Genomic DNA, 27,092 nt, shown 5'->3' with positions numbered 1-27,092 from the left:
CGAAGTCATCGTCGTGATAATCCAGTCGGTTCGCTCCGTGAACTTCGGCCCCAACTTTGTGATTGACGAGTTTAGAGCCCCAGGATGAAGGTAACTATCAGGTAACGGGTAAGGCACAATTTGGGACCTGACGCTCGTGCAACAGGCACAAAGACTGATGCTCGAGGGGCCGATGGGAAGTAGCGGGGACCGCTAAAGGTACTGCTCGTGCAACAGGCGCAAGGCATGCGGTGCAAAAAAAAAAAGGATAATAAAAAAAAAACACAAAAAGAATCGCGCCAGCGTTGAATTTAGATGCACCTTTTGGGCCTTGAAAAACAAAATACGAGCACCAAATATATATACTGTACTTCGTTCACCCTTAAGCTGAGACTAGAAGCTTCGCCTTCAGCGCAAGCTCGCTGGCTTCCGCGCTGCTTTGGTTGGGCGTGCCTGCGCGTTTACACTTGCGTGAGCATGGGCAGAAAGCTCGCACTAAAGCCGGAGCTTCTAATCTCAGCTTAAGGTTGAACGGAGTTAATGACTGATTTAGTGGTTTTCGCTGACGTTCAACGAGTTTCTGATTAGAACCATATGTTTATTTTTACTAATGAAAAATGTATTAACACATTTTAGTTCATCATCCGACTTATCGTGAGGATTTGGCCCTTATGACCATCTAGCCGTATAATTTACCTGCCAAGACTGCATATGTGTACTTTTCACAATTTTTTGTTTGTTTTACAGCGATAGTTGTTTTGGATTTTTTCCACCACTGGAAATTACATTCGTAGTTGATGTTGTAGTTGGCAATGTGAGGTCCGTCGTCAAATTGCAAAATATAAAAAAAAATATATATATCCCCGCCACCGCCTGTGGGATTCCAACCTGGCTCAAAGGCGGAGACGCTGCCACTATACTACGCCACAGCTTTTCTTTCCCCTTTTTTGGCTGTGTTACGGTGCAGCGTTAGGAAGCCGCTTTAAAGGGGTACTCCGGCGTTTTCTTCATGGTCCTCGATTCGCCTCAAATTTCGATAAACACGCCAAGAAACATCACTGAAATAGCAACCCAAATATTACGCTAAAAGAACCTTTTTTTTCGCGAAGTTATTGACTTTACAGTTTTGGTCCTAACCGTGTTTTTCAAAGTGAAAGCCTCTACTGGCCACAATGGAAAAGAGACGTCAGCGAAAGGCAGGGGATCACACTTTGGACTGTACAGCTTTGTTCCTAATTACAAGCAGTTTCATGGTGTCAAATGAATGCCTTGGAAGCCCGCTTCAGCACCCGCGCAGCACCATGAAACAAATGCTCGGCATAGTCCATTTTCCGACTGCCCGCTCGACCTGCAAGTCTGCCTTCCAGTGACGTAATGGCCCTGAAAAGCGCGGACACATTTGAATGTTGGTTTTAACATCTTTTGCACTTACAAATTTCCCAAACTATTCTGAATTTCGCGCTACTAATAGCGCACAGGAAAGGATAAAGGCTGGTGATTCCGAAAATATAGTTAGCTCAAGTAGCTCAAGAAATTTCCGGAGTTCTTTTATTCTTTTTGTTGCCAGTCAATGTTACCAAAACGCTCTTCAGTTATTGTACCCCTTTAAACTTGTACTTTTTTTGTGGTACTTGATGCCCGCTACACGCGTTCTCTGGGAAATAACTCTAGCTTATAACAAGATGCCGTTGTAGCACTGTCAATGCCAAGAGCGCGTGCCGAGAGACGCGCTTCCAGGCGCTCCGGAACACAAAGAGAAACAAAAGCGTGCGAAACATAGCAGAGAGGAGCGACTCCGTCTCTGGAGGGGGAAGTGATGTGGCGGCGTCGAACGGCACGAGCGAAGAGCGTATTCCGAACGGCGGCCAGCGGGTTCCGAACGCCGCCAGCGAGCGCGAAATGGAATACAGAGTCTTAAATCTATTAACCCGTTCTTTACGTTGTGTGCTCGTGTTTTCTAAGCCGTCCGCTACAGGTAAGATGTATATTTTGTTACGAACACTTTTGTTCACGCACCCCAATGCAAAGCCGTATATAGAGAGAGTTTGGTCATTAATTTGGAAGTGTAGGAGGCAAATGAGGAGTCGCCATTGGCCGACAGCGGGCTGGGCCTGTAGGGCGTCTTCGCAAGTTCGAATGTAGCCAGCCAGAAGCCGCGAAATATACCCTGGCGGCGGTCGCGAGAAAACAAACTTAATGAGTGCGTCTGAGCAACTCTCGGCGACTGAAAATATGGTGCACTTGATGTTTCGTTCACGGCCATGCGAAGTCATGGTGGAAGATTTATGAAGATCTAAAAGATATAAAAAGCGTGCGCGACTAGCAGAACGATCGGAGTAATCCGTACGCCAGGCAGCGAGGGCCGGGACTCTGCCGTCCGAGCAAAACAGGGTTCGAGCGGCACATTCGATTGTTACATCATTTTGCATGATCATAATCGAAACATCACGAGCACCTTATTTTCAACCATGAAGCGCTACTCCATTTAACTCTTACGCACTTATTAAAACAATTTCTTACTACCACCGCTAGGGGATCCTTTTCGGCTTCTGCATGGTTGGCCAAGAGAGCACGTCACGCCTTCTATCTGCGTCTGGTGCACGCCCTGGCTCTGCCCGCTTCTCCCATTGACCAAACTATGGTGCCCGGAACGCGTTTCCGAATGGTGTGTTTACCGCCTCGAAAAAAGTGGCCCCTCGATTTCCGCCTGATGACGTCATAGAAGTGTCATGCTTTCGCCGATCGCGATCCTGGCGGCGTCTCAACACTTCTGGAGTATATGGCAGAGGCCTGTTCTGCTGTAGGTCGTGCTCCACTGTGACAGTTCACGGAAGTTAAAGCAGCCGGAAGTTGGGACACCTGGGACGCCGTGACGATAGCGACACTCTCGTTCGCTCGTGCTTTTCGCCAGCATTTCTACGGCCAACCGCCAGGATCGCGACATGCAACCGCATGACACTCCGGCTTCTGTGACGTCATTTGTTGCCACTTTGGGACCACTTTTGATGTATGGGCGGGAAAGGACGCTAAACACACCAGTCGAAGAAGCGCTCCAGGCACCATAACCAAACTCCCTCTATATGCGGCTCTGCCTCGCGGTGCGTGAACGCGACGACGATGACCATACGACTTCGTCGAGACTTGTCGCAGCAATACCGGTTTGACTCTATTGGGGATTAACGCAGGACTGCTAATTGTTTTTATTAAATCAGTTAAATTAAAATAAAACACTCTATACATTATTGCCTTAAGTATATCGACTGAAAAAGAATCCAAACGCCTGACCTTGTAAAACGTACAAATTTAAGTGTAAATAAAAAAAAAATTCTACCAAAACGGAGACTATGCGCCACTACATTTGCATGCCGAAGATTTTCTGCTGTCGCCTATTTTTTTTCTAAATACAACAAATTCAACTCTTTCTGAACGAAATCCATTTCGAATGCAAGGATATATCAGGGCATGGAAAATGACTTTCGGCCGATCGCTGTGTTCGCAAGAAAATTTCGTATCCACACACCCACACGCAAGAGTTGCCAGTTTGAGAGTTCCGCACTGATACAGTAATCCCTCCTTCCCCCTTCTTCTTCTTTTTTTTTTCGCCTTTTCCCCAAAACAAATATGAATAAAAAAAAAACCTATCAAGGCTCCAAGTTTTCGAGAGTAAAAAAATCCCATTACAGATGCGACTATTTTCTTATGGGTGAACCACTTTCATAACATAAGGAGTTTGGAACAAGAGTCGCATTTACCCTATTTGCATATCTGTATTGTTCACAGCTCGGTTTTGAGCTCTATGCCCTGAGAAAAGAAAACCTAGATTCTGAATACGCCCGAAATGCGCGTTCCGTGCGCTGGATTGAAGCCGGGACGCAAAAGAGATTTTTGAAGGAGATATTTCCCTAGCTGCATTCGGATAAGGGTACCAAATAAATATTTTCAGCTGAATCGCATATATGCTACATTTCGATTTTTCTCTGGTCGAACCGCTGCAAATTTCGCAAATTTGTACATTGTGCTTCGTGCTACCGGAGGCCCTCAGGCCTAAGAAGTACGACCGATATAAAAGTTATACGAGGTTCTTTAAAACGACCTCAACATTTTCGCCCCTTCAGCATCAGCGTAACTTGCATCCACAAGCAGAAAAGTCCACGTAGAAAGTTAATAACTATACCTCGTTGTGGGAACCGCGATCCGGACAAAATTATCCCGGACAAAAAGGTCCCGAAAGAAATGGCCCCAGACAAAATGGCCCCGGACAAAATGGTCCCGGGCAAAATGTTCTCAAGCGCCGACCCGGAGAAAATGATCTCAGGTAAATTTTGCGGCATCTTTGCTATGTCATTAGAGGTTAGTCGAGTATTCTTACTTTGAATGCCATTGAGCACAGAGAAAAAAAATTAAATCTTTATTTATTACATAGGTTATGTCTGAACCGTTAATAATTTTAAAGTTAATATATTCAATTTACAGCACAACCTTTGAGTGGCTGAGCCAGTGAGAAGGAAGGAGTATACTATAGAAAGAATACACAAGTACACATATAAAGTTATAATGCATTCCTATTTGACATAATGTTCTCCACGGGGAAAAATATGTTCTTCCATAACACTCAATCACAAATATGGATATAAAAAATGCATATGATTCATTATATAGATGCGTTTTGTTGCAGCTATATTGCGGTAATTCGAAATTTAATAAAATATGTTTCTGCGAGATGTGGCCATTTTCATCCCACACCTATACTACGTTTGACTAAAGTCCGAGTACAGCGTACGCTAGCTAAAAGGACCATTCAAGCAGGGCTAAAAACAAAACGTACGAATGGCGTTCGTAATTTGTGTGTGTACGCTATCACCGACTAGTTCAATCGAGCCCAGAGTCCGTCGCGACCTCGCGCTTTTAGTCTTTGCGTATGCGAAGTGAATTTCGGGCTCCCCCTTTTGTCCAGTGTTCTGATACGCGAAGAGAAGCCATGGAGCAAAGTGAGCGAAAATAGGAATTTAATTAATTTTAGAGCTCCTTTTGTTGCTTCCTAAGATATATCGCGCAAAGCTCGAATTAATTAGATACAAATACACGTGCGTTGAGTAAAGCTTCAGAGTATTAGTTCATTAAACCTTTTGCACGGCAGGTCACAGCTCCGACGGACCGCTTGCGATCGCTGTCCCGGAACCTGCTTGATGACGGCCGCGGCCGGTTTCATCTCGGAAGGAGCTCAGGCACCCCTCGTCGTGAATGAAGTGACCAGCTACACAACGATTGGTTGTGTAGCTGGTCACCCACGTCAGCATCGCACGGATGAGATAAAAGCGGCACCATCGCCCGACATCACTGCACTCGGCGGCCATTCTCCGGTGGTGCTTTAATCGGCAATTTTGTACGGCAGGTGAGCGAAGTTCCTTAAACGAAGTTCTTCTGTGTTGTACAGTCGCCGAATACAAAGCTATTTGACCCTATGTGTTCGTTTTGTCTTATGTGCAGTGTAGCATGGCCTTGAACGAGTGTCCGGCATGTTCCAAGTCATTGCCAGATGGCGGGCGTTTTTTTTTTTTGACGTGTTCTGAATGTTCTTTCCGGTACCATGTAGATAATTCCTGTTCAATTGTGCCGGAAGGTACGTTTTTGGGATTGGGAAAGAAACGAGGCAAAAGCACTGCCAGACCTGTAGGGCAAAGGATGGGGGGGAACCTTGTTTTCAGTTGCAAACAGAGACACCCCGCCTCTCAATTTTGCAGGCGTTTCGGCTCAGCTGTCTAACGTACTGTACATGTAAAACTAGATCAGCTGCTTTCTTTGAAGGATACAGTTGATTCATTTCTAGAACTGCATGCCAAGGTGGATCACCTGTTGACTTTGAAAGCAACTTTTCAAGAGTTCAAAGCATTTTTGAGCGAATTAAAGGAATCTGTAGACTATACCTCGGCGCAATATGACGCATTGCTAGCCGATTTAATAACCAACAAGAAGGAAACCAAATAACTGATGACAGAGGTGACACATCTTAAGGCCCGTTCACACACTTGCGACCTCTTAGAACCCGGTGCCTTAGAACCTCTTAATATATCTTACAACAAGGCGGCACACTGGCGTCACCTATTGGGTAGCAGCGTAAACTTGGCGGTCCGGCATATTTTATATTCCTCTCACGTATTATTCTTTCTTTCTTGGCTCGAAAAACCTTTGTCAACGTTATAAACGAGCCTTTCTTGTAGGTATTACGCACATTTGACCTCGGAAATCCCGCAAAACCTTCGCTCTTGTGAAATGCAGTTTCAGGGTCACCGCATAGATGGCGCCAGAGTGCCAGTCTATTCTCTCGTCCTAAGGAATTTTAAGAGGTTTCAACAGGTCTCATCTGTCTCGGTCGTACTCGGTTGCAAGAGTGTGAACGGGCCTTTAGAAACACGGTTTATGAGAATACCGCACGCACCACCGCGTTGCAAGTCGACTTAATTAAGCGAGACCGATCAGCAGAATCTCTTGTCTAATCTGGATATACACGGGAACGAGGTGTCACCACTTGAGGACCTGAAAAACATTGTAAGCGACCTTGCAAACAAACTGACAATCAGCTCTTTCCAGTTCTCTGACATCATTGCCCGCCACAGACTACATGAAAAAAAGATAAAAAAAGTCGCTCCGGTCCTGATTAGGTTCATTTCCGCACCTGTACGGGAAATATGGATAAACGCACTTGGCAGGCTTCGCAAGCTTTCTCAAGACATGGGTATGCCTCAGCTGTACTTCAATGAAAACCTCACGCAATACAACCGGGACCTGCTTTGGAAAGCTCGAATCAGAGGCAAGGAAAGGAACTTTAAATTTGTTTGGGTTCGCAAGGGAAAGGTCCTTGCTAAACGGTACGAAGAGGCCACTCCTATACAAATAAGTTGTGAATTTGACTTGGAACAAATAAACTAATATGAGACTACGAAAGTAATCCCTGGAGAAGGGGAACAAGAGGGACAAAGGACAAACATAAAACTCCAAACACAGCTAGGTGACTGGTGAGCGACCGAAAAAATCCGCCTGGTCCGGGTATCGAACCCGGGACCTCTCCATTACAAGTGGAGCGCTCTACCAACTGAGCTAACCAGGGGTTAGACGTCAGTAGAGCAAACGGGTTTTATCAGCTGCCACCAGTCGAACACCAACAACGGTGAAGCTTCACCGTTGTTGGTGTTCGACTGGTGGCAGCTGATAAAACCCGTTTGCTCTACTGACGTCTAACCCCTGGTTAGCTCAGTTGGTAGAGCGCTCCACTTGTAATGGAGAGGTCCCGGGTTCGATACCCGGACCAGGCGGATTTTTTCGGTCGCTCACCAGTCACCTAGCTGTGTTTGGAGATTTATGTTTGTCCTTTGTCCCTCTTGTTCCCCTTCTCCAGGGATTACTTTCGTCATTCTTGTCCAGCTCGCTTGCACCTTTGCATTTAATTGCATTATAATAATATGAGACTACAGTTCTTTGACGGTCCCGACTTTCTTTCGCTTAAAACAGAACTAGGGTTAACTACGGGTAAAGCTTGCAGAGCAATTCATGTGAGCATTTGAAGCTTTATTCAGTTTGTGACGCAACTTGGGTTAAGTCATTAGTCATCACCCAAAAATGAGTTGATCATTATTTTATCCGTAGACAGTCTTTTTTATTAAATCAAGGGAAAATACTCAAGGCAGAGTCTACGACCACTGATATCACTCTCCTTACTACGTTAACGAATTTGTTTCTACCTATCATTGGGTATTCTTTTTGCGTGACGAAAAGCCATCCGACGCTTATCCTAAACGTCCATAAATTTAGCGTTCCGTCAAGAAATCTAGCACTGTTGCTGTTAAAGGTAAAATACTTAGGTCAGAGCAGCTATGGCTTAATGATGTTATACTTGGTGCCATCCAGACCAAAGAAGTCTTATGGACGCGTTGTCGACGCTCTTCTAGGAACGAGAGGCTAAGAGCGGTATTTAAGGCTTCACGGAACAAGGTAAATGCACTAACAAAATATTCAAAACTAAACAACGTTTGAGCATGGGAGCCAAACTGTCAAAAATTCACTTGGGACCATTTTGTCCAAGTTACAATCTGGGAGCATTTTGTCCCGGACCCTTTTAACCGCAACCATTTTATCTGAGCAATTTTGTCCGGGACCATTTTGTCTTAACCCCCTTGGGAACCAGGTGTCCCCCCTTCCCTATCTAGGCCTAGCTCAGGCAGGTCGTGGGGGCCGCCGTGTCGACGCGTGCTTTACGGATGCGAAAGGAGGCAAATAGTAAACAAATATAGGAGAGGCAAAATGAGAATGGTTCACGGTTACGCTTATATCCTAAAAGTATTCTATTGGCGTGGCGACGGCAAAACAAAGTTTTCGCCCACACTGGAAGAGACGATATTTCAAGACGGCTGCACCCTTGTCAAATAGGTCTACCCTGTTCGCCCCTAAGTTGACAGTGCGGTGGGAGTTACCACTCATACCCCTATCTCTTCGCCACGTTATCATGCTCTCGTCCATATCCACGCGCACAGAAGGGAGTCACGTGACGAAAGGAAGGCCGTTACTTGGTCCGACGAGCCCGTAGCTCCCACCGTACTATCAGCTTAGTGGTAAACGGAGTATTAGCCCCGAGAGCGAACACAAGCGTCGCTGCGGTCGCCGCGCCCTGATTGGGTGAGGTGTACCGTGACGTCAGCGCGAGTACCCCGCTCCGCGATCTCGCATCGGGTCGCTTCCCAGCACCGGTTTCCTGGTTTGGCGTTGTGTGCCGCAAGCTCTTCGAGGAGCCGGACTTCGTTTACCCGATGTGCAAGACGTTGAGTTAGGCCGATATTAACGTGCTTCCGTACATTTTATAAGCCTGCTTCTCCCTTTTACCTTTAAAATTGGGTTACAAATCCCGAAAACTATCGGCGGAGGCAATTACGCCGATGAACCTCCCCGTCCGTCCACACGACGCAAGGCAATCTTGAGAGGGGTCGGTGAAGCGGTGACGCAAGTGTTTCAGACGCTGGAATTCTGTTCCTTGCATGTTCATGATTTAGGACGATATTACATCCCGCTTTCAAGGCATCTGAAGCGGCCTTTATATCATGGGCCTTTAGGTAGTCGGCAAATTAGCTCGCGACCCCGACTCTGCGCTGCCACTCTGCATGCGCTGGTTTGCAGACGTTTTAAAGGCCCTGCGTCTGATGATCTTTGAAGTGCTCACGGAACAGGGTTGTTTTACATAAATGTAGCATCTTCCTGAATCAATTATATAGTTTATACGCGTATGCAGGCATATTTCTTAGAGGATTCACAATTACTGGAAATTAGTTTGTATGGTAGCAGCAAAAACGGCCGAATTTCCCCCAGTTGCCTCTATGATATGTAGTAAACTGCCCAAAATATGCACAGCAACAGTGCCGTAATTTGGAATGTTTATACGTTTTCCTGACATTCTTTATTCCAGCCTTTGGGATTCAGAAAATACACCGTTTAGTCTGAATTGTCATTTCCATTTAAGAGTCACTGCCGCCGGTCCCCAAAAGCTTCCTCAGCCTCCAAACTCCCTGCAACTGGACTCTCTGACAACAGAGGAAAACAGGAGTAAAAGCAAGCATTCGAACGTCTGTCCAGTGGTAGATGCAGCACTGGTAGCAGAAAATGTGGAACCTGTGAAGGGCGACAGTCTGCGTGAGAAAAGCTTCTGGTACTTTAGCTTCAGGACAATTCGATTTAAGTAAAATCTCAATTTTAGGGCTTAATGGACTAATAACGAGCTAGGCACCATAACTTACGTTTGTTATATATTACTTGAGGATTCATATAAACAAGTCCACAGATATCACCCGTGTAGTCCATTGAAATACTATCCGAATCCAGCAAAGGTCAAGTGCGAGCAATGTATATAATAAATGTTCCTTGTTTGTTTTCTTACTTTGCCCCTGCACTTGGGCTGTCTTACTTGTGATTCTCTCCCCATGGCCGAGACTGTATTTAGCACGTTGCTCGAGCAGCATCAGCTTTTCTGCTTCGGCGATCTTGTTTAAAGACACAGATACAAAAAAAAAAAAATAGTATATATAATTTGCCGATTCATTCGGACCATCAGCAGCGTTTATTGTGCTAGATGTAAATCTGTAGTGATGCCCCTGCAATTGTGGCCATATTTCTTTATTTTCACATACCAGCTGTGGTTCATGCGTTGCCTGGCCTGTCAGCCATGATTAAAATGTTCGTTGAAGTTTCGCCTGTAGCTACAGGCCATACCTCAATAAAGGCATATATAAAAATTTACACTTCCTACGAAAAACACGCCGAAAAAAAATTAAATAGAAACGAGCGCGCCGACAGCTGGCGTCGTCACAGCCTCCACAGGGCGAGCGGGGTGAGTCGGGGAAAAATTCTCTCCTCGCCGTGACGTCACCCCGGTTCGCCGTAAGGGGGCGCCGGGCGAACTTCTCGGGGCTAATACCGTCAACCTCTGGCGCGTCCATTCCCGCAGGCCATAGACCATCCCATTTAGCGCTCTCTGGGCGGCACCATTTTGTTCGACAGCAGCGCCCCCTCCATACATCCGGGAAATTCAGCGGGTTCGGCCAGTTCGGCGGGGTAAAACGAGAGAGAGGGCACGCGCCCGACTCCGCTAGCAGACGACAAAACGGGAGGTTGCCATTCTCTATCTTTGGGCTGTATCGGCGAGCTGTACGGAACATCGAACTCTCGCTCGTGGCTGCCGTTGTGAAGTGGTTCGCGTTCTTAGAATAGTTATGGCCACTCCAAAATTAGCCTAGAGCTCTCTGTTGTTCTACTTCGGTAAATGATCAACTGCCATATCTTTTTTCTGTTACTTGAATAGCAGTTGAGTCAGCCGGCAGTACTACACTCAACTACTGCGTGTATTGCGGCAGGAGAGCACGTTTTTATTTATAATTTCAGACATCCACTCATGGTCGCTAAAGGCCTACACCAGTACGAACTTTGTATAGTAAAATAGGTACTATCGTGGACACTGTTAGCTATAACACGGCAGCGGCGGCCGTCCCGTACCCCCAGCGCCCCATAGCAGGCGCCGTCCGACACTCCGCGCACACACCGTGTGGCTGACTCGCTTTTCCCGTTTGCGAGCACACCCTCGCTTTGTCGTCTGCTAGGCACAGAGCAGGCGATGCCGCAGTGCTGCTGGTCTCGTATCCTCGCCATAGCGAACTGGTCTCAAACTCATTTTCAACCGGCGATTTTTATTGGGGCAGATGACAGCGTCATTAGAGCACTACTCCTATTAATTTTTTTTTTGTGTGTGTTAGGGGGGGGGGGGGGGGGCGCGGCTTTTTCAGAAACAGGCGTGCGCAATGTATTTTTACCAATATACGTTCGCAAACCAGTATGAACGCAGCAGGTGTGATACAGAAATAGACTGTTATGCTCCGTTTCACCTTAAGTCCGACAGCAGCGTACGCTACAAAACGACAGAGCCAATCAAATAGCGGCAAAGGAGCAACGTCACGGAGTGTATCACCGGGGGACACAATAAGGTGCAAAAAGTGCTTTTATCGCTGCTTGGTTGGTCCTATCGTCTCGTAGCGTCCGCTGCGTTTAAACCTAAACTGAAACGGAGCATAACTGCAAGTTTGTCCCATAAAAGAATTTAATCTACCGTGATGTTACATTTAGTGGCGATGATTATCCTTAGCCGGCGGAGGCAGGGAATCAACCGTGGGCACTTCTTACGCTGTGGTTCGCTGAACCGTGTTCAGCGAAAATTGGAGAGCGCTGTGGGTTCGTCTGCTTTGTGCCTAGCAGACGACAAAGCAAGGGTGTGCTCGCAGGTGGGAAGGGCGAGTCCGCCACACGGGGCATGCGCGGAGTTTCGGACGGCGCCTGCTATGGGGCGCTGGATGTACGGGACGGCCGCCGCTGCCGTGTTATAGCTGTGTCCACGATAGTACACCACCGGATTCACTTTTCGCCAGAGAGACCGGCCAGTCTGACACAGTTTTCCCTATATTTTTTTTTTATTTGCACGCAGATAACAGCGCAATTGGACTCTGTTCGTCTTTTTTTATCTAGCATAGTAATACACGATAACTGGCATACCAAAATCTGCACATCTGCGCTTGAAATTCCCAAAATGACGCGATTTTAAACAGAGTTTGTGCGCCAGCCGGATGATAGGTTTTGCCCACTCGGCGGAGCAGACGACATGCAGGCGAGAGGGGGAGGGCATTTTTTTCTCTTTTTACCCTCTCTGCTATGACCCTAAAGGAACGGTCTATAAACCGTTCCACTAGAAAGAGCGGAGAGCGAAAACATGCCCTCCCCCTCTCACCCAGCGCGTCGTCTGCTCCGCCGGGTGGGCTGTACCTAACATCTGGCTGACGTTCAAACTCGGTTTAAAATCGCGTCGTTTTGGTAATTTCAAGTGTAGATGCGCGATTTTGATGTGCAAAACATTGTGTAATGCTGTGCTCGACAAAAAGACTAACCTGGTCCAATTGCGCTGTTACCTGTGTCCAAAAAAAAAAAAAAAGAAATGGGAAAATTGTGTCAGAGTGGCCGGTGTCTCCGACGGAAAGTAAATCTGGTTGCTTTAGCCTTTTTACTATCCAAACTTCGTACTGGTGGAGGCCTTTAGCGACGATGAGTGGAAGCCTGGCATAATAAATGAAAAAAAAAAAGTGCTCTCCTGACGCAATAGACGCAGTGGTTAAGGGTACTACTACCGGCTGACTCCCCTGGTATTGAAGTAACGGAACAAGGATTCGCTAGTTGATCACTTACTGAAATAAAACGACAGGGTGCTATAGGCTGATTTTGGAGTAGCCATAAATATACTAAGAACGCGGCTGCCGTTGTGAAGTGGTTCGCGTTCTTAGTATATTTGTGGCGCGCGTGCCCTCCCTCTCGTTTTACACCGCCGAACCTGCCGAACTTCCCGGATGTGTGGAGAGGGCGCTGCGGTCGAACAAAATGGCACCACCCTGAGAGCGCTAAATGGAATGGTCTATATAAGCCGCCCCAAAGCAACGGCTGGGGGCTCTAGGCTGGGAAGGGCCTTGCTCCATGGAGCTCTATTTTGAGGCTCTTCCCTTATCCGTGAATCCGATGAACCTGACACATTGAAGCAGAACCGATATTAGGAGTTTATCGAGAGCACAGCGTGTGGGCATTTGTGTCATTAAACACGACCTTCTACGCCCCCACAGACATACACAGCCTTATTCACCAGTCGTGACTAAATCGTCCAAGTAGTCGCGAGCTAAGCGAAGAATCGGCAACTAAGGAGCGACTTGGAGCAACTAGACCATGCGGTATTCACAAGTGCGAAGAAGCAAGCGGGTGCGTATCTAGCCGGGAGTATCAAGCGGAGGTGAAATAAAACGATTAATTACGGATGCGCGTTCTTAGACGCCATTTTGTCAATGGGGATTTTATCACGTAAAAACTAATCTATTCGCAAAAATAAAACGTTATAACGAGAGGCTAATTGTCCCAAAACAAAATGTAAAACAAAAACCAAAAAAAAAAAAAAAAAACACTGACGGGAAAAAACCCGGAAGCCGCATTGCCAGCGACATACGCAGACACGGAAATGACCATAAATGCGGGCTTTCTCGTCGTCCAGCGCCTTGCTGAGATCGCTTTAGTACTAGTATCTCTGACCCCTGAACATGTCTATTCCCACATATAGTTGCTGCTCAGATTCCTTCTGGATGTGTCCCCCAGGGTTTGAAGGCAGGAAGTGCTTCATTAGCGCATTCAGCACTCTAAGAAAGAAAAAAAAATGGAAATAGCAGCAGCGGCGTGTTATCCTCCATTCTACTGACGCGCCCCCAAGCGGACCCGAGAAGGGAAGAACGAGACGTATTTCTCCCCAGGCAGACGGGAGAAAAGAAAAAGCTTCTCCTTCCCGCCTCAACTTCTTTCGGTTTCGCTATTGGTACCATCTTCACGGTATCGTACCACGGTAATGCACACTGTCCCATGTTTTCTTCGCATTGCCGGTATCCATACGCCAAATAGAGAGCGTACCACGGAGATACATGCTATCGCCTGCGTTTTTACCGGTATGCATACGAGAAACCGAGATATCCTAGGGACGGAAGCTGCGACGATTGCTCGCGCAGAGCCAAGGGCAAACTGATGCCAAAAGTGCTCTCAGCAGCCGGGGACGCAAACAAATTCCGAGCCTGCCGCCCTCCCCTACTCCCGCTCCACAGCGAGCCTTGCTGGTCCCCCAAAGCCCTCTTTTCTCCGGGCGGTGACAAGGCTCGCTCACCATCGATCAAGGGACATTCCGGTACAGAACTTTGATGGCCGTTTACAGCGCGCTTCGGGACAGAGCCCTCGCTCGCTGCTGGAACGCGGACCCACCGCGAAGCTAGTCTCCTACCCACAGCGCGCTCACTGTGTTTTAGTTTTTCCAACGACGCGTTCGCGTGGCGATTCCTATTACGGGAGTCGTTTGTTCAGGACGACAGCAGAGAGTGCCGGGTTAATCAATCCTGGGAGGCAAAAAGTGAAGGAAAACACAAAGAGCGGAGCTTTTTTTGCTCGGCCTCATGGAAGCACGGGCGGCCGCTTTAGTGGATTCAGGCTCTGCGAAGAGCGTCATTTGGTGATTGGAGCCGTGCCGCGCGTTGCATGCAGCGCGCAGTAGGCGCGCTCAATTATTTTTGGGAACAATCTTCGCTTCTTTTTTTCTCCAAATGCTGGAGCGGGAGAGAAATCTAAATTGTACGTGTGGTGTGCTGCTTCGCCTGCTTAAAACCTAAAAAAGGGTAACGCGGATTGAGGACGGTCAGCATTTTTTTTTTTTCATGCTCATCCCCTTTTGGACAGTTTCGGCTATTTCTTTGTTTGTTTTAGCATACGTAAGTATTTTTCTTTCCTTTATTAAAATAAAAGTAATGGCACAGGCTAGCTGGTGAACGATCATCTTATACTTACAAACCCCGAGGCAACAAACGAAAAGAAGGGGGAAAAAAAAAGGGACAACACTACGACGTCTGAAATTGGAGACGTCGTTGTGCTGTCTTTTTTCTTCTTTCTTTTCGTGCGCTCCCTTGTCTCGGGGTTCTTAATTGTTAAAATATTTCTCCCTTAATTTTTTTTTTTCAGGCTTAACGCGCCTCACATAGGAAAGAGTAACCGCCGGCGGTTATTTGGCTGAGCATTTTCGATCAGACTGCCGTCTGGGTTAAAAGGAGTACAAATCTACTCCCCTTCTCGTCTGTTGTTTTTAAAACGCCTGAGGTAGTGATGCGTTATTGTGTTTTTTTTTTCTTATTTATTTGCCCGTAACATGGCGGTTTATCTTTTGCTTCCCATTATCTTTCATATAATAATGAAAGTACGGAGATGTTTGCATCCCAAAACCGGCGCTGGCTATTTCATAGCAAGCGGTAAGCTAGAAACGACTGTCTCGTGTCATCGCGGCAAATCCAGAAATATTTTGGTCTTTAATAACAACAAAATAATGTAAAGAAAATGTTGGCTGCTGCTTGCCGAAATCGCGTGTAGCCCGGATCAATACCTAGGCCAGGCGCATGTCATGGCGCTCGGCAAGCGAGAGGAAGCCCTACGGAAGCTGCTCTCCCTCCAGGGGGATACTGTGGCCGGCCCCCTTCGGGGAGAACGAAATTCCGCTTCCGTTCCTCCAGGGGAACCTACTACCGATACCTCGTACCATTCCCCGCGGCCTAGAAAGCCGGCTCAAGACAGTGACCGGGGACCGATTGGGGGAGGACCTCCACGAACCTCTGCAGTTGTTTTTGAGTTTTTTGCGGCCTTTTTGTGAACCTGTAAGTCTGAATGGTGATCCTGTCAAGTGAAGCAGTGCATATACTTCCCACTTTACTGCGCGCAAGGCGACTTGCTCGTGCCCCCGCCTCCGGGAGCCTGACAGCGGCTGCCGGAATGACCCCGCTGTAGGCGCTGGGGGAGTGCGCTATGGCAGGTACGTATCCAGAAAAAAAGGGATGCGCCCCCCCCCCCCCCCCCCCCCCCCCGCGTCGAGAGAAAGAGAAGATAAAGGAAAGCGTGAACAGTGTGCTCATCTCCTTTCTACTGTTCCAGAAAAGCTTCGTCAGGCCACAACCCCATAGCACGCGCCATTCAGTTCCGTTTTAGCCACATTCACTGTGACTTTACACTGACTAAGCATAATAAAACTTTCCGGATGAAGTCAAGAGCACGGTGGAAGAGGAGAGAGATGTTTGAACAAGGCCAGACAGGGGGCCGAAATTTAACTTAGGGTTCGCGCACCTTCCGATAGGGGCACTGTCTGTCTCGGGCTCCCGCGCAGGCGTAGCCACGCGCCCCGCGGCCTTGAAAACCTGTGTGCAATTCGGGGCGGTTCCTCGAGCCCCTTTCTTTCATGTTGCGCATCTCACGGGGTTTGGCAGAAATACGAGCGAACCTTGGATACACGTATTCTATGGTCAGGCGTCGCCTTTCAGACACCTCTCACTGATTCCAACGTGGCGAGGCGGGAAACTTTGAAGCTTCAAAGCCTATTTTAAGAGCATATAAGCTTTTATATAGGTGAGACAAAAAATGACTGTTGTAGGCTGTGCCCTGATCAGTCCATACGTAAAGCAACTAAACATAATCAACTCAATAGCCACCATAGTAACACCATGAATTGTAGTTGGCTGTTGACCACAGACATAAAACAAAACCTTCCCCGAACAGGGTTTTCCCCGATTATTCTGGATTCTCTAAAGGTACTCATATCATTGAATTACCTTACGACCCCACTTGCTTTTGAACTACAGAAAAATAATATTTTGGCCACAACTAACAATATTAAAATAATCTTATGCCGAGTCATGTTGCCATTCCAGGAAATGAAGCGACTCATTGCGCAGAAAGTTTTGTCAATGAGAGATAATTAGATATACATGAAGTTTCGTACACAAATTATTACATATCCTCAAGAAATAGCATTCGAGAAAATTGGCAACTTCGGGGAAAAAATGAAACCGTTCTGGTTACAAATATTGATCATTCACGCATTCTACAAATTATTGATCATACACGCACTCTTAAACGGGGAGGACGCTTTTGAATCTAAACACTGTAAAAAAACCTCTAAGCATTAAAGCCCTCGACCTTTCCTCAGTTCAGTTCCAACTGTTCCGATAAATTTCACCTTTGTCACGATAAAGAACTCTTGGATGACTGCATGTGGAATAAGTTTGGCTGACTTTCAGACTGACATAGCCTGTGTAGGCCTATGTCAGTCTGAAAGTCAGCCAAACTTATTCTTCAATAATAACCTTACACGAGCGAATAAATTTGCTTCTTTGGCTGGCGAGAACTCGGGGCAAAAAAAAAAAATGAATACCGGTTTGTGTGGACTAAGAACTCTAAGATTAACTCGAAGCTGAAGGCTCGCCAGCCGTACGCATAAGCACACAAAAGGATCTAGTTCGGCTGGTGTAAAGCATGAGCGTTTGTTTGTCGGTTTCAAATTCGTATTAATTAAATCAGCTTTTGGGACCCGTTTCTGATAACTCTTTTACGATTATTCATGTATAAATATCAGAAGTCTGCGTAAACACTGGGACGAGTTCCGTGCCCTAATAAGCAACCTCAAAGAGTCTGTAGATGTCTCTGTTCTAACTGAAATTGGTGTTTCATCTTTGCAATGCAATTACTTCATTTTTAATGGTTATAAATCAAATCAAATCAAATTTATTTGACACCACATCGTACAAGGATGGTGATGTCAGGAGCACAGACAAAAAGCCACTAGAGTGTGGCTTGGTCTGTGCCCCCGATTGATCTAATTAGCGACAGCGGCTATTATACAATAGTAAACAAGGTACAAGTAACAATCTATACAGCAGATTGCAAAACAGAACTTAGCATATGTCAGGCCAACAATGCAGTGAAAACAAAAACCGGAAAAACAAGGTTGTATAAAAGGAAACATAATAACATCAAAAACACATCTACTTTCTAATGAGTGTGGGAATTGAGTAATGATGGCAGTGTGTAAAGAATTGATTGAGTACCGTAATTTGTACGTGCAAAGGGTATATTCCACATTTCACTGTGACGTGTGTTATAGCTGCTAGCGTTTCTTTTTAATTTCGATAATTGCTCAATAAATTTTTTTTTTTTTTCGCATAGTATCTTTTCACGGGTGTGAAAGGAATCCTTTCACACCCGTGACCATGGTAGAGGCGGTGGTATCGCAATATACGTTAAAGTTAAGTGGCAACTGTCAAATCAGACCATATCTCTGGCTCATAAGGGATTATTAGGCGTTCACATTTCCCTGTCAGGCTTCTCCATGTTTTTGCTAGCAGTCTACATGCCTGGTCTGGTAAAGGCGAGCTGTTTGAACATGAATACATAAAATTGAAAGAATAAAACACGGAGGACAAACACAGGACAACCACGTTGTCCTGTGCTTCTCCTCCGTGTTCTATTTTTTCAATTTTATGCATACATGTTCAACCCGCTCGCCTTTACCAGTGTTTCAATCACCGTGAGGTTTGTCCTGTCCTGTCCCTGGAGCAAGAATCTGCACCATGTTCGACCCGACTACGTTTTACCAAGCTGCCTTTTTTTATATCGAGACAGAACCTACTTCGACTCCGTCTCCGGACCCTGGGATTTTATTTGCGGAAAAACACCACTCACCCTTCGGAGCACCAAGCTCTTGGATTCAACAGCCAGAACTGGACATCCAGCCACAAGATAAAGCAACTATTCCGCAAGGAAGTTTCCCGGGAATTAAGCGTCACATCAGCAGTGCAGCATAGCTTCATGGACAAGTTGTTTGGTCAAGCCTACGTGAATCATCCTTCCTACACATTTATGCAGCAAGCTGCCAAAGAACTTTTAGAGTCGTCTTGGACTAATATTGTTTCCCAATTCAATCTGCAAAGCCGTGCACAAGCCCCTACCACCAAGTTCGCCCCACAGACCTACCTAACAGATGCAAAACTGTCCTCCGACACAGAAGCTCTTCTTTCAAAAGGACCTAAGTTCGCACCAGATCTTCCGGTCTCGAAGGTCGACCACCTGGCAGCCATCCACCAGGTTGCAGCAGTCATGCCGGAACAAGAACGACAGGAATTCTTAGAGACAGCGACCCGTTCAGTCTGCTACCATCCAGCCCCCCGGCCCAAGGCAAGTGTCAACATTCGGTCGGCAGTAGCGGAAATTCGAGAAAAAAACCTCAAGCTCCTCCAGGCGGATAAAACAGGAGGTTTCGTAGTAATTGATGACGAAATGTGCGAAACGAGAGCAAAAGCCGCAGTCGAAAAGAACTCCCCCGCCATTAAGAAGAGGCCTTCAGGATCTCTCCGCATCAAACTGAAAGAAATATGCGTTTAGCTAAACCTACCGAAAATGAAAAATTTGGTAACAGCTCCAGCCAACCAGTATCTCCAAGTAACTTTCGCCACTAAAACGCATAAGCCGGACGTCCACCTCCGCACAATAGTATCTGAGAGAGGATGCTGCCAGAAGCACCTCGCCACGTTTCTCCAGAAACACCTTTCCGGCGTACAACCCTCACAACCTTTTCGAATCAAAAACTCACAGGAGCTTATCAACGCCCTAGAGCCGGTTCATACTGGTGCTCCCAACTTAGACTTCTTTCCCCTAGACATAGAACTAGAAGATATGTACCTGAACATTCCAATTCTTCTCGAATCCGAAGAAGAATCCATCATTGAACACGAAATCTGTACCTTCCAAAACTCATCCGGAGTGTCACTTTCCGGCTTGCTCGAGCTTCTGCAACATTACCTAAAATCAACAATGATCGAGCACGAAGAAAAAATCTGGATACAGAAATCCTGGGTGTGTATAGGGTCTTGCCTTGCACCCATATTAAGTGAAATCTACTTGTCTCATGTCGATAGAACCATACAGGTAAAGCTCAAGAACACTAGCCCTGAATGCACCGAAGTCCGCTACGTTGATGACTACTTGATTATTCACCCTGTAGCCAATAAAGTCAAGGTGATCGTGGCCTCGTTCGAAAGCGCAGGACGTAAACTAAAATTCAAAAAGGAAAAAGGAAGATCCATCCTCGGAAGGGCTACAATTTCTACAGGGTGATTCAAGGAGATGCCAGGCTCTTTAAACCGACCGCAAAATTCGGTTTCTTAACCTATCGCGCTACGACTTTGTGCAGCGTTGCCCACAGATGTTGCATTTCTTTTATGAAATTCGCAAAGAGGGAACTTACCTGAGGAAAAAGTAAAGAAAGAAAAAGGCTTAGCTCATATGGAAACGTAGCGACGCCACCGGTCTTCAAACAACACGGCACCGTTTCGCACGGGAGACAAGAGATGGCGCAAGCGATCGCGACGCCAACTGCCGCCAACGAACAAGCATACGACGCCGAGAGCCGGCGTCTTTAGCAGACAAGGGACTGCAGTTCCTTGTTGTTACCGCGCCTGTTTTTTGTTTCTGCCACTGTCGCCGCCTGCGGAACGCGCGCGGCTTTTGAGTCGAAACGATTGTCTGCTAAATACTCCGGCTCTCGGCACCGTATGCTCGTTCGTTGGCGGCGTTCGTTGCGCCATCTCTTGTCTCCCGTGCAAAACGGCGCAGTGTTGTTTGAAGACCGGTGGCGTCGCTGCGTTTTCATATGAGCTAAGCCTTTTTCTTTCTTTATTTTTCCTCAGGTAAGTTTGCTCTTTGCAAATTTTACAAAAAAAAAAATGCACCATCTGTGGGCAACGCTGCACAAAGTCGTAGCGCGATAAGTTAAGAAACCGAATTTTGCGGTCGATTTAAAGAGCCTGGCGTCTCCTTGAATCACCCTGTAGACCTGCGATTGAAAAAAAAACCAACGAAGGCGTTTGGTGGGCGTTCAGTCAGCGTTCAGAAAAGCCGGTGCTCCCTTTTAAGAGTGCTCATTCAGTCTGTTAAGATATGCATCATTAAGACGTTAATCACATCAACTAAAAGGAAATCCTGTGAACATTCGGCAACAGATAGCACAAAGAACTAAACTCGACGACTCCTGAGTTCCGGATATCCGGTGGAACGCCTCGTGTCTGTTTTCCACCAACTTATTAACCCAAAGGCAACCACAAAAACGCCTTTCAGTCGAAGGATAGCCAGCATACCATACATTCATAATGCTTCCCATCGTATCCGTTCCATTGCATCACGCTATGACACGAAAGTTGTCTTTTCCAGGAGATTCAAATTGGCAAGCATGTGCAACATGATCAACCGACAAGAAGCCAAGCCGGCTTGCGAAAAAAAGCACGCCACGCTTTTCCGGACCTGCTGCACAGAAAAAGTTTACTCGATTCCCCTCAAATGCAGAGCCGAGTACATAGGACAAAACGGCCGATGTATCAATGACCGCTTAAGAGAGCACGAAAACGAAGCCCCTTCAAGAACCGACAACCCCATTCATCCGATCGCGGTTCACGCGAAAAAATGCATTGGAAGCGCGCCTGACTTCGCAGGAACCAAGACAAAAGGGGGACACCGCAATCGCCACGGACGTGAGATCATCGAATCCTTTCTCATCAAGAACGCAGAAAACAACGTTTCATCGGCCTCAGTAACCTTATCAAGACGGGAATTGGAATTCATCAGGCCTGAATTTGAAAAATATTGCAACTCCTCGTAAATACACACCATCACGGTAGTCCTGCCCGTGTCTCGTGGTTCTCTTTTTCCATCTCCCAGTTTTTCTTCCCCCTTATTACCCTTTCCATATCCCAGTTTTCCTTTCCTTCCCCCATATCACCCTTCCCATCTCCCAGTTTGTCTTCCCCCTTATCACGCTATCTTAGTCAAAGTCTCGTTCAGGGTGCAATGTCTCTGCCCAAAATAAACGTTGTTGCTAAATGAAAGAACGTGGTTGTCCTGCGCTTGTCCTCCGTGTTTTATACTTTCAATTTTATATATGTCTACATGCCTCCTTCAGAAAACGTCTCGATACAGAACTAGATGTCGTGCTAAGCAAGTTTTGCTCGGAAGGGCAATTTTGCATGGTAAGCGATGTAAATATTGATACTCTTCAACCAAATAAAAGGATAGTTTGCGATTATTTGACAATACTGTCAGAATATGGCAGTGAAAATATTACAACTCTACCCACTAGAAAAGAGCTGTTGGTTGGACGGTTAGTGACTTCCTGCATTGATCACATAAACATTCAGGCCCCTTATATATCAGTAAAACATGACGTAATTACACAAAACCTACCCGGTCATTACTTCACAGGCTGACGTCTAGATGTACAAGTAGGTGAGGAGCAGGTATCAAGGCGCGATTTTTCGTTTGTCTCACTTATGAATAGAGTAAAATTTGATTCTTTGGTCGCTGCCTTTGACTGTAATGAATTTCTAGTGACTGTTAAACCCGCCACGTTTACAGTGATTTTACTGTATCTAAAAAAATATATATATAAATTTCAAGCGAAGCTCTCATAAGCCCTGGTTTAATACTAACATCATGACTGCAATCAAGGAAAAGGATGTGTTGTGGCTACGTTGCCGTCATGCACTAAAAGCGTGGAAATAAGATCGCAGTTTCAAAGTGTTCAGAACAAAGCCAACACGATCATTAGGTCTGCTATACGACTCTACTTTTAGAAAAGGTTTCATGAATCAAGATCGAATGCAGGCGGAACAAGGATGTCGATTAACTCTTTTAGAGGACGCGGAACGAAAAAATCTCACCCTGATATATTCAACAACACTTCGATTCCGATCTTTTATCCGTTGTCAACGAGTTTAACAAGTTCTTCGCGGCTTCATTAGGCATTGCATGAGGTGATAATTTTACAGCGTTCAGCTCGAGTCCTAATAATGGTATGCCTGCGTCGGCGTTTCTTCTTCTTCTCGCTGTGAACACATTGCGCTCAATTTTGTTCTCCTTACAATGCAATAAGTCTCCTGGTATTGATGGCATTCGTATTAATGACCTCCCACACAATATGAGTCATATTGTCACGAATGACCAGTGATGAGGTGGCAAATAAATAACTGAGTAAACTGAACGTTTAATGGGGCGAACTGGTGCTTAAAACAAAAAAGGAAACGGAGGATAACATCAGAGCGTCGTGTCGATCAGACGAGAATGTTCTCGAACTTACAAGAACGTCACATTGAACGAATAAGTAAAAGGACATTCCGCTGACTGGAATCGAACCTAGGCTTTCAGCGTGGAAAGCAAGCGAGATAACCGTTAGGCCACGACCGCGCTGCCTTCTTGGTCAGCAGCACTCGCGGCAATATTCGCGTTTCGACAGCGTGTCACTAATCAGCCAAACTGTTTCTATCATCTACTAAAAACTCGACGTAATATTTCTCTCCTATGCTTAATTCACCGATTATTCCACAGCCCCGGTGGGACTTGTTCCTTGCATCTGGAATCCCTGAACAAGGAATCACGTAACTTTAACACTAAAATTTTAAACGAATCTTTGGGACCATCATTATCATTTAACAATTCTTCCCTGCCGCGTGCCATCAAGCTCTGGAGTGATCTTCCCGAGGCGGTTGTTTCAGTTTCCGATTCAACACTTTTTCGTTCAGAGTTAACCACATATCTTTTAGCTAATTAAAGTGTGCAACGATGTTCTTTCCTTTTGAACTGGGCACTGCATGAATCTATATTTTCATTACTCGAGATGTTAACGGATGTGTGTATTATTATTTTTTGTGTCATTATGTGCTTCATGACACCCAGCAGTGCAAATGTTCGGTTTCTTTTGATGCGCGCAGTTTTATATAATTGTTTGTTTGGAGTCGGCCCGCTCACTGCCATTCCTTACCCATGTTAATCAGACTGCATAGTCCCCCCTCAAATATTGCCGACAGGCCTTTGAGGTACTTTGAATAAATAAATAAATATAGAGCAGTCTCGCGATGATATACAGCAGCCTAATAAAATGTTAGAATGCATTACTGATAAAGCTTGTAGAGTGAGGGCCCAAAACAAGTGCACGTAAAACCTAATCTAACATTAGCCTCCCCAGGCAGTATTTCGTGAAGTTTTGAGTTCGTGCAAGCCGATGCCCAAATTTGATTGATGTTAGGATCGTAATAATCCTTGTCTGCCCTCCGCGCTATTGGTGTGTAATTAAGAACATCATTGCATGCATATTTATGTGTTTATTTTTGCCGTAACGCGTTGCGTATGGGATTATTTAGAACACCATATATTATCCCTATCTTTCTGCACACTTAGTGTATTTTTCTTAAGGTCTATATTGTGGGCACAAAGTCCTTTTTGAAATAACCTGCGACCCGCTGTTTCACGCCGCCTAACAGTGAACAAAAAAGCACGTTTCCGCAGACTCAAGAGCTGGCGTATCTTAGAGTTTCTTCCTTCCATGTCGGTCTCAAGCGGTTATATGAACTTCATACAGTCACATTTATTTATGGTAATATATATTTCATTACTGACTTAAGATTTGACAACATTAATGAAAGGTCGATCACCTTAAAGGTATACATCATAATTATTTATACCCCGAAATCATCTGCACGATGCTCTGCAAATCTTTACTGGTGTTTTTATCCTCTATTTATAGCTTACAACGGTCCCATTACTGGCTACTGACGGTTCTTTCTACTTGCTAGTTTCTTCGAACTACAACTTCTGCGGTGTGAACCCAAAACGGCGAACCGAACGCTCGCGGTGCATAAAATACCGGCATGGCTGCGAACGACATCATATGCAAGCTATGTATAACCCTTTTGCTGTTTACAAACACGAACCGCTGCATGAGACTCAAGCAACTTCCGGTCGCTCATTTTTGCAAGCCTACCGAGTTTGCTTACGTCAACAGTGCTAGAAAGCATAAAGGCACACTGGCAACAAACTTAAAGATTTAGCGAGGGCTTTCGGCTGTACGATTTAACGTCTTGGAGGAGGCAAGTTGGTTTACAAGAATATTCGAAAACTTTGAACATGTCTCGCGCTTCTTGGTTCTTTTCGCGTTCACCTGGAGAATTGGTGGTTAAAGTTTTTATCGACGTTTCAAGCGGCGGTGTTAGGGTGGGCCTTGTTTGTTCATTTTTTTAACCGGAATTTCGCTGGGACGTCAATGGCTGGAGCACGACCTGGTGGCGTTTGCAAAGAAAAGGGTCTTATATAGGTTCGTGTGATTTGGGAGAGCCTCAAACAAATTTCATGGCCGCATTTCTAGAAGCAGGGTCTCAGCAAAAACAGGGCGAAGGAAATCACTGCCAAAGCAGTGATTTCTTTCGCCCTGAGTGGCGTCTCCAGTCGAGTCTCAAGCGTGCATACGCACCAGGCATGGCTGTCTTTCTTTTGCCCAGTCTCAGCTAAGACGCTGTTTCGAGCAAGCCGACACTGATTTTGAAGCTGATTCAAATAATGGTCTGTTCCTGACACACGTATAACTTCTCAAATTTATAGAAGACTGGTATTGCTTTTTTTTATCACATGAAGAGCAAGTTTATAAGCGTCTGCGGGGCTCAACAAAAACAAACTACACAAGGGAGCCCTGCGGAACTGTGACGATTACGCACGCAAATCGTAGCAAAGTGTTCAATTAAGTATAACTGCCATATCGAGTAGAGCATGACATACTACTTTGTTATTGGTTCTAGTTACCAAAAAGTCATTAATTAGAAAGGGTGATACGTATTTGGAAATTGAATTGACCGGCATCTTATCAAGAGCAAACCTCAACTGCTAGGCTATGCCAGTTTATCCTGTATAAGAAAATGTTCACTTGAGTACGCGCTACTTTAGGTCAGATTCAACCTGAGTATGAAGGAGCATATAGATCAGAGTGAACAATTCTGATCACGTCTTTTTTCACAATTCTTCGCCTGCATCACGGTGCTGAGCGTAAACAATGTTGGTTAGAAAATCAAACATTGCGATTGCTGCTCAGGGTTCCTACAAAAGGTAGGCTGAAAGGGCTTTTCCTGAAACATCCGTGCCACCTTAAAATTAGAGTACCCTCTAGCTCAGTTCCGTCGTCATTGTAATACGTATTTCGTAAAATATATTTCACGATATATATGGTGACGAGGTGACAATTTCATGACTTTATGCCCTGTAATTAATTCCTTACTTCAAGAGCGCAACTACGATTCAACTTTTAATACTGCGACGCGAAGTTGTACCGGTCACTGTATTTAGGCGACACTCTGTTACAAACTTTCGATTTAGGTAAAATATATGTGACTGAGGTAAACAAATGGATGTTGAGTCGTATAAACACGACGTTTTGTATGTGATTATGTATAGACACGACGTTTTGTATATTGTGATTATGCCAGTTACGAGTCTTCGGGTTCCATTGTTAACCCAAGTGGTGTTCTCTTGACGGAAATGACGCAAGACGTGTTGCAGAAAGGAGCGAAGCATTGTATAAATATAAAAGCAACAAGGTTGGATTTTTTTTTTTTTTTTTCATTCATAAGACAGTTGCGAGGCTAGTCAGTCCCGAGGAGAAAGCAGCGTTTGTAGACCTTGCTGCCGGTAAAATGGTGAATATAATGGGCATTGCTTTCCCAAGTGAGAAAAGAAATTTCCGTGACATTAAAACAGTGATAAATTAGTTAAAAACTGGGTCATTACAATTGCTACAAATTAATAAGACCGGTCGATTTGCTATTCTTTCAGAGTCATCCTTTCAGATGAAAGCAGAGACAGCCATGTTCCATATGAATACACTCTAAGAAATGCCTGCGCGTCTAATTACCCGCAAAACACCCAAAGAGCCAATCTCTGCGATCTACGAAATCGGCTCAGCGAATGATGATGCGGAACATCTGTTTAGACCTCAAGATTAAATCTGCGCTGTGGCATTACGCAATGCAAGCATGACGCGTTGCAATGGGACAGCGCAGACTTCATTTTTAGGACTAAACGTATCGTTCCGCTTCATCATTCGTCGAACTGATTTCGTAGATCGCAGAGATTGGCTTTTTGGGTGTTTTGCGGGTAAGTGGACGCGCAGGCATTTCTTAGAGTGTACTGAAGAGGAAGAAAGAGGTTCTTGAGCTGGGGGGGGGGGGGGGGGGGGGGAAGTTGATTAAATTTCAATCATAATCAGGCATTAACATAGATAGTTTTCTCTATTCTTGAGTGTTACCTCCAGTTGAAGGTTGTAAAATATTAAGGAAAAAGTATATAGAAAAAGT

General features: G+C 45.6%; 1 protein-coding gene and 1 pseudogene across 2 annotated transcripts in view; one reads left to right on the top strand and one right to left on the bottom strand.

Moving 5' to 3' along the window:
- The window catches only part of LOC8053393 (complexin), a 1,077,036-nt gene that overhangs the window by 613,009 nt on the left and 436,935 nt on the right, over positions 1-27,092 (bottom strand). The gene's annotated exons all lie outside the window — the stretch shown is intronic.
- On the top strand, positions 18,742-21,571 carry LOC115310665 (annotated as a pseudogene).

This window comes from Ixodes scapularis, unplaced genomic scaffold, assembly GCF_016920785.2.
Source record: "Ixodes scapularis isolate PalLabHiFi unplaced genomic scaffold, ASM1692078v2 PGA_scaffold9__187_contigs__length_104089568, whole genome shotgun sequence".
Lineage (NCBI taxonomy): Eukaryota > Metazoa > Arthropoda > Arachnida > Ixodida > Ixodidae > Ixodes > Ixodes scapularis.
The sequence above is the reverse complement of the archived record's forward strand: the minus strand, read 5'-3'. Positions and strand labels throughout refer to the sequence as shown.